A 5,948-nucleotide genomic window follows, 5' to 3' on the forward strand; every position below is an offset into this window, starting at 1 on the left:
ACACCTTTTGGCTCTTTGGGTTGCTTTTAAGCTGGTCTTTGAGCCTTTAATATTTTTAAGTGTGGTTTGCTTGATATGTCGATTTAACTTTTGAGATGCCTTCGGTTTTGACCCTTGCATGGCACTTTTAAAGATGTAGTCCCTTTGTGGGCTTTTTTGGCTATGTTGTCTTTATGATACGCCGTCCGGGCTTTCTAGTCGAGTCCCAATGATTTTTAAGTTCAAAAACCACAGCAAGAAAATAGCTCTATTGCCACACTTTTAAAGCGTCGTGAAAAGCTAAAAAAAGTGTGGCGATAGCTTTTTATCACGCTGTTTGAGTTACCGCCACGCTTTTGAAAGGGTGGCCTCTAAAAGGGTGGCGGTTGCTCTATCGCCACGCTTTTGGTGACCTACTGCCACACTTTATTTTTTGCCACGCTTCTGTGGATTGCCACGCTTAAAAAACGTGGCCATATATGTGAGATACGGCCACGCTTTAAAAGCGTGGCCATAGCTAGAGATACGGCCATGCTTTAAAAGCGTGGCAATAGCCTTATCAAATTTTAAAAAAAAAATCTTTTTTTTTCTAATTTTTCCTTTATCACTGCACAATATAAATTTTTAGTCCTTTTTTATTACCAAACCTATAAATATAATGCAACTTTTATTACAAGACAAATCAAATAGTAATTAGTGACATATAATTTATACTATAATTATTTTTTACATTAATACTCAAATACATAATATATTTCGAGTTCAAAATTCTTATTTCTCAACCAGAGTATAATAGCAATAATCAAATGGCCAAAGCATCATCTCCATATATATGTCCCACGGAGAAAGAAAACACTAGGGTACTCTTTTTATATGGATAAAAGAACGGAAGGAATTTAAGAGTTTAAAATTACAAGTCACATTATATATAATAAATTCTATGCTTGTCCTCTACCAACTAACAAGAAAAATGAAATTCTTTAAATAGTACAAAATGTTGTCACCCGATTCACGATTAATTTCCACAATTAAATAACCAAAGACTCCAAAAGTAGCCAAGAAGCGGCATCTATATATAATCTGCAAATTAAAAGTTTCATCACTAATAAATTAGAAAGCAATTATGCTAAGTCAAATAAAGATCATGAAAGCTAACTTTGTTGATTATATTACCTTCTCAACGCGGACCTCTAGATCATCTTGCTCTTCTTGTTGTAACTGGTTGTTATTGACATCAACACGTGGCGAGGGTCCTATTTTGGTGTAAGTGGGAATGAATATGAGGCGTTCATGATGAAGACTTTGGTGGCATCGAAAGACAGAGAGGGTTAGGGTTGTGGTGGTGCCATTAGAGGTGAAATTGAAAGGAAAAGTAGTTAGTGCTGCTCTTTGTAGCAATGTGTGACCCTGTAGTTTCATTTTCAGAGACTAATCAAATCAATCAAAGAACAAGTCTCTTTGAACTTTGAAGGACTCCTGAAACAAAAAGCAATAAACTACAAAAGGTAGGATTTGAATCACTGGCCACTTGAAAAGAACTAGGAAGCAGCTAAATGAGGTTTGGTAAGAAAGCTTAGTTCACATAGGATATATTTAACACCATGTTTTTATTTTTATTTATTTAACACACCAATATAAATAGTGTGTGCAAATAAAGAGAAGAAAGCAGGTCAAAATGCATGAGCAATGTGCAAATAACAGCTAGAGTAAGTGTTAGGATTAAGAAACAATTCCTAAGAAAGTTAACAATTCCTAAGTCTAAGATTAAAACATTAGTTAAGTATAACAACAATTAAAATGAGTAAAGATTGCATACTTGAATGAGATCAAAGACCATATGAGGCCAATTAGGCTAGAGTAAGTGTTGGGATTCCTAATCAGCTTCCTCCAAACCATGATCAAGATGAGTCTTGTCATAACACTAGTAGGTGGCATGTTGGTTGGTTTGGACTCACCTTGAGCTCCATTTTTGGGGTGAAACTCAGCTGTGGAACTTGAACCAAGCTTTGAAAGCACTGGCCTTTCCTTGTCAACACCATTAGCAACTGTTCTGTTACCAAAGCTGAACTCATCGTGCCCAAACTCTTCATAATCTAACCAATACAAAGTGGAAATAAAATACACACCCCACTGAGAACACAAGAAAATGACACACAATAGCATATAAGAGACGAATTACTACAATATTATTATTGTTATTATTAAAGATTAAAGATACCAACCAAATAATAGGAAGAGAACCAAAAAAACATGAGAGCCCACAATAATAGGAGATGTGAACATGAAAAAGGGAATAGAAACAAAACAAAGACCTAACAAACCCCACACTCCAACTTTGAACACCAACAACAATTTATCTTTATACAAAGGACAAAAGAAACATGCATGGTTGCAAAACAAAAACAGGAAAAGTTCCAAGGGGCAATAAATGATAATAAAAGATCATGTTCAAATGCAAAATTTAACGCTTAAATGGACATAAACAAAACCAACCAACCAACAACCAAAGACCAAAAACAAGTCAAAAGGAGGGAGAATAGAGCATGAAAAACATTACCTTTCTGGTGAGCTACCCCACCAAGATGATCATTTCCATAATCTCCACCTCTGAAGACATGGATTCCACCTTCTGAGATAGGAGAAGCACTTGAACTCCATACAAACATGTGAAGATCCTTTCCCCCACCATCAGCAGCAGCACCACCACCATTCTTCTTGGCCCCAGGACTTGTGACAGGTGAAAAGATCCCTGCACTTGTAGGACCAGGATACACCCCAGCACCAGTAGCATGAGAAGAATACACAGTAGCACCCCCTTCCCTCTACCATTTTCCTCATCAAAGAAACGAACATGAAGAATCCTTGCTGAACTACTACTAGTATTGTCTATTGTGTGTAAACTTGTAATACATATCTGGATAAGAATTCACAGTAAAGCATCTAGCCCAAGTCTCAGTTAGTTGTCTACTTTAGTTTTTCACAAAATGAAACTGATATAAATGAAAAAGGATTAAGAACCCCCATCCCCCAAAATCAAGGATTATTAATGCAAAACATAAATCAAATAGCAAGGACAATTAGCATCTCAACACATTCACGATTTAGTCTCCAAAAAAAAAGTTTGACAATAAAACAGTAAGTTAATAAACTAGAGATAACCATCAATATTAAAGAAGTGATGCCTTAGCTAAAGAAAGTATAAGTGATGCATCTTCAGATTCTTCACCATCCAAATTTTGGGTCCCTTAAATCACACAAATTAAATCAAATTAATCCCTAATTATTCATCATATTAAACTCGACACAAATTAAAACAAGTAATAATATATATTAATTACTTTTTCCATTCTCTTTTAATTATTTGTCATTCTAAATATATTAATTCCATGATATATCCAATTGCTATAATAACTGATAATAAAACAAAATAGATACAATAATATTCATTAACAACTTTGAAGGCCTATCTTACTGGTTGTAGGGATAGCAGAAGCAGAAAGAAGATAAGAGAAACCCAGAAAAGAGAAGTAGGAATAAAAGCCTTTGAGAATTTCTGTGCATCATCTTGAATAATTGAATGATGATGGGATTGAAAATCCACATACACACACACTAACACTAATAAATTGGATGACAAAAAAGAGCACTAATAAGCAGAGATATTGGCATAATGGTACATAGAGAAAAGCACTTACTCTTTGGTGCTTAAATAGGTGCCACAATGTACTAAAATAATTTAATAAATAAATTAAATAAAGTGTTTTTCTTGTAGACCCTTTGATAAAATTATTCATATGAATAATTTATATTAGAAAATTAAAGAAGTTAAATTTTGAAGAAGCAATTTTAAGGTATTTATTATTAAGCTAAAATTAATATCTCATTATCAGATTAGGCACAGGCAAGTCTGTTCAAAGATAAAGGCACAGGCAACACAACTTAGTTGTGATAATCATCAGGCACCTACATACATGAACTTAAGTATATCACTATGAGCATAAGATGATATCAAATTAGTCTATAAGAGTAGTAAAATATTTGAAATGGTTACCTTTAGCCTCTCAACTTTCACTGTTAGTGCATCAATCTTTGCAGTGTCTTCAATAATAACCTCCTTTTCTTGGATAACCGGAGTTGCTTCGATGGTAACCTTCTTTACATTCTCTCACTCTTTGACAAGCAGAGTAGTGGTTTCATCAAGTATACCCTGCATCTCATGTAATGAATTCTGCAGTTTCGATATCTCTTGTGCTTTGGACTCTTCAAGGTTGGTCTGCAGAATTCAACATAGTTTTCTTCCAAAGTTACAGTATGCATGATTATGTAAAGATATCAAAATAACAAAGTCCACCAACTTATATCTAATTGCAAAACAAACAACACTCTGACCTGCAAACTTTTTTCTAGTTGGAGACGCCAGGTGAGTTCCTCCACCGTTTCTTAAAGTTTGTCCTTTGCTTCTTGAAGTGCACCAATTTCCCTTGCAGCCTAATCATGCAAATTAAAAGATATGTCAACTTAGAGTAGGGAAAAAAAAGATAAACTTAACTATTTCATTTTTAGGCATTCAAAAAACCACCAATAAGAGGAACTAAAGGATCAGGGAGCAAAGAAATGATGCTTGACATTCAGATAATGCCCATAGGGATTTGATATTCCCTTCTGTTTTCACTACAAGCTTTATTTTGCATCTATCACATGCTTCATGTACAACATAAGAACATAGTTAGAGAAACTTACCATCTTCAGTTTCCTGAGTTCACCCGGTCCTTATTATTTTATTTAAGTTCACCCAAATAAACCCAAAAATTGTAGACTAAACACATCACTAGAATAAGGAAGAACTAACAAAACAGAACATCTCCCTTTTCGCAGTTGGATAAGAATGAAACATTAAACTAAATAAAACCCAAAAACTGGAAACTTCGAACAATTAAATCAAACCATCAATACCAGTAAATAAGAATTAAACAAAATAAAAACCCTAACCATGAATGCTTGTAGTATCGAAACCCTAACCATCAATACCATGGCGCTGCAAATGCTGAACATAGCTGATAGTCAGCACTGATGGGTAGCGAGGAGGAGGGTTGAGGGATGGAAACGGAGGTGCGACGAGTGAAGGAGAGGGAGATGACAGCACGACGACTTCAGAGAGGGAGACACAACGCGACGGATGTTGAGCCATGGAGGGACACGGAACGGGTGCCGAAGCATGGTTATTGGGAGCGAGAGTGACAGCGCCAGCGAAGAACGACCACTGCTCCTGCGTGAGAAGAATAGAGGAGGAGGAGAAGAGTGATGTAGCTGGGACTCACGAAGGTTCAATGAGAGCGACGACGAGTCCACCACCGCTGCTGCCGTCCTGCATGTCTGCGTGAGAAAGAGACTCGAATGAAGAAAATGAGGGAGAGAGGGAGGCGCTGCTGCTGCGCGTGAATTAGGGTTAGGGGGATGGTCGAATGGGTAATAAGGGTGCCTTTGAAGCGTGCCAAAAAATAACAAGAAAAAATTAAAATTTTTTTGTAACCTTTTGGCCACGCTTTTAAAACGTCACCATAACAAAACTTTATTGTCACGCTTTAAAAGCGTGCCTGTTTCCCTCTATGGCTATGCTTTTTAAGCGTGGCAAAAAAAGCATGGCCAAATCTCGAATCAATTGCTACTCTCATAAAACCATGGCCGTAGAACCCTTTTTGCCACGCTTTTTAAGCGTAGCAAGAAAAAAAGTGGCCAAATCTCTAATCTATCGCCACCCTCTTAAAGGTGTGGCCAATGACCACTTTTGGCCACCCTTTTAAAGCGTGGCAAAAAAAAAGTGTGGTCATAGGCCTTTTTCTTGTAGTGAACCTTTTTGGTTTGGACGACTTTTTTTTAGCTTTATCTTGAGAATTGTCTCCTTTCAGGAGTTTCGTACCCCTTTTAGCTCGGCCCTGAGCTTTTCGATCTTTTGGATTTCTCTTTTTCGA

At 36.4% G+C, this 5,948-nt stretch overlaps 1 long non-coding RNA gene across 11 annotated transcripts; it reads right to left on the minus strand.

Annotated features, from left to right (window-relative positions):
- On the minus strand, nucleotides 824-5,430 carry LOC107614552. Of its 11 annotated transcripts, none has more exons than XR_002352730.1 (7): nucleotides 4,969-5,430; nucleotides 4,369-4,467; nucleotides 4,031-4,252; nucleotides 2,537-2,893; nucleotides 1,796-2,072; nucleotides 1,153-1,455; nucleotides 824-1,059 (listed from the first exon to the last, which is right to left on the minus strand). It is a non-coding gene; the product is annotated as an uncharacterized LOC107614552 (long non-coding RNA). The 11 variants fall into 11 exon arrangements; XR_002352727.1 differs by having other exon boundaries at nucleotides 2,537-2,919; XR_002352725.1 differs by having other exon boundaries at nucleotides 2,537-3,223.

Source organism: Arachis ipaensis, chromosome B08, assembly GCF_000816755.2.
Source record: "Arachis ipaensis cultivar K30076 chromosome B08, Araip1.1, whole genome shotgun sequence".
NCBI lineage: Eukaryota > Viridiplantae > Streptophyta > Magnoliopsida > Fabales > Fabaceae > Arachis > Arachis ipaensis.